This window comes from Rhagoletis pomonella, unplaced genomic scaffold, assembly GCF_013731165.1.
Source record: "Rhagoletis pomonella isolate Grant_MI unplaced genomic scaffold, Rhpom_1.0 Rhpom_scaffold_00013, whole genome shotgun sequence".
Classification (NCBI taxonomy): Eukaryota; Metazoa; Arthropoda; class Insecta; order Diptera; family Tephritidae; genus Rhagoletis; species Rhagoletis pomonella.
Window position 1 is genome coordinate 12,710,268 of NW_023458567.1, and position 2,477 is coordinate 12,712,744.

A 2,477-nucleotide genomic window follows, 5' to 3' on the forward strand; every position below is an offset into this window, starting at 1 on the left:
AAAAGCTGTTAGAATTGAGGTGACTAGATTTGGTCACGGAGACGTCAACAAAAGTTTAATCTTCTTTTATTTCTTATCAGAGACGGAATTGGAAAAAAGTATGGTATCGAGTACACATCAACGCAGTTTACGAGTCCAACTTCTCAGAGTCTAGCAAAAAAAAGTCGGATTCAAGACAGATTTGGAGTGTCCTTACGAGGAAGCGCTCCGTGAAGATGGAACTCCTTTACTGCCGACACTCAAAGGAAAGAGTTGTAAAATTATGAGTAAACGCATCGCTTGAATGAACTGTTCCAGTCGATAAATAAGATAATTTAGGTTGACGGAAAAAAGCTCACACGTTAAAAATTGTGGGTAAAAATATTTATTAAAATATGTTTACTAGCGGGTTTCACCCAACATTTTCATACAAATAAAAAAAAAATATTTAACGATGTTATATTTTATTTCGGCGTCCATATTTCTATAGCTGTATATTTTTTAAGCTAGTTAAGGTATTTAGGCCGTTTAAAACTTTGAAATTATTAAATCTTGTCCCTCTAAGTTTAAGGTAAGGTGGCATGTCCGGTTTTTAATATGTCCAACTTGAATTCAGTAACCTGGCATTGATAAAAAACCATTTTTCAATACTGCAGCTAAATGCCTCCAGAGGTATTAGAAGCATGCATTATTAGAATTTTAGATTATATGGCAGATGCCGGCTCCCCTTTCTCCATTAATTTAGATTTTTCTGTCAATACGGTACTTGCAGACACTTGCTGTATGAAAATTTCACATTTGTCTAACTCTAACTTGCTTCCATTAGTATGGAGCCGATTTTATGTATCCCAAAACCAAGTTTCAGTATTCTATCACAAACACAGAGATATGCAGAGTTCCAATAACCCCAATTTTTCTCTATACATATACTTTTGAGTTGCCACACCCCCTTTTCCCATAACCATACCACGGCCCTTTTAAAAAAAAACACACATTTATCTCGGTGAGTATGAAATTGATACAAATCTCCATACCAATTTCAACAAACACTTACAGAGATATTAATACAATAAGAAAATTTCAATTGTATGGGAAGGGCCACGCCCCCTGATTTATCGAAATTATTTTCAGGCCATGTATGACCATCGGAAGGCTGCAGTTAGTATGCAAAATTTGGTGTCTGTTGGGGAAAGCTGTTAAAGAGGTAACATATTTGTCATTGAGGTCATAAGCTATCCGTGTGCAAAATTTCATGCACATCCGTTTAGTCATTTTCAGGTTTTGCAGTCGGATTGCTTAGCATCCCTCTTCTCCGGGCGGGCATTGAGTCCAACCCCGGTCCATAAACATACTTCTGCTGCATTTGCCAGATACGACTCCGCCCGAACTTCACTTCGGTTAGGTGCAACTCTTACAACGGATGGAGTCACCTAAGAATCTGGTCTGGCCTTTGGTCTCACAGGAAGTGGACCGCAAGCTTTGTGGCCCCTGTTTCTCAGGCCAGATGGCACCATCCGCCTCCACGCGCAACGAGCAAATGCGAACTAGCACAGATAGAGCCTAAACGGCTCCAAGAAGCTCCTCTGAGCAACAGCAAGCTTCGCCACTCCCTTACCCCTCACACCACTCTTCCCGCCGCTACAACTCGCGTGTGCGAGTTAACTAGCAGCTCTTGGTTGCCCATACCATTACAACGGAGTGTACCGGAATGTGGCATTAGTCAAATGGCACACATGCCCTTTTGCAGCAACAGCAAATGGGGTAGATATAACAGGCCCAAGGTAGGCCCCACACTTCTCTCACCTCCCCTATCGCGACCACCAAACTCTTACAACTGAACTCCAACGGACTCCATAACATGATTGAAGAGATACCAGTCTTCGTGGGTCAACGCTGTTGAGTTGCGCCACCTATAATGTGCTCCGTAAATATCGCGAACGAGATAGTGGTGGAGGATCAGCGTTCATCCTACACCACATAGTGCAATATCGTCTAATCGAAGAGGACACCGACCCGAGGGACACCACCCTAGAATGTCAGGGCATAGCTGTCCAGTCAGGCGATGTCGAGCTCAAAATAGTTAACGTATATACAACCCCTGTCACCTGCTGCCCTGCAGGAAATCACCCTGACATAAGTGCGCTACTCATAGGTGAAACCGGAATGGTAGTAGGGGACTTTAACGCGCACCACGATATTTGGCACTCAAGTCTTTCAATTGATCGTAGGCAAAACCTATTGGCTGAGTATATAGACGGTTCGACATTCTGCACCATGAACGAGGACGCCCCCGCTAAGATTTTGGGCAGCTGCAGCAGCTCGCCAGACCTAACAATTGCTGGCGCTGGTCTGATGAATAGCATAACATGGCGACCTATGCTAAGGCTTGCATCAGACCAACTGCCCATAATCATCTCGATCAATAAGCCCACCGACTTTGTTCCCTCGGACCACCGAACCTACATCAACTTTAACAAATCTGATTGTAACGGCTTGGC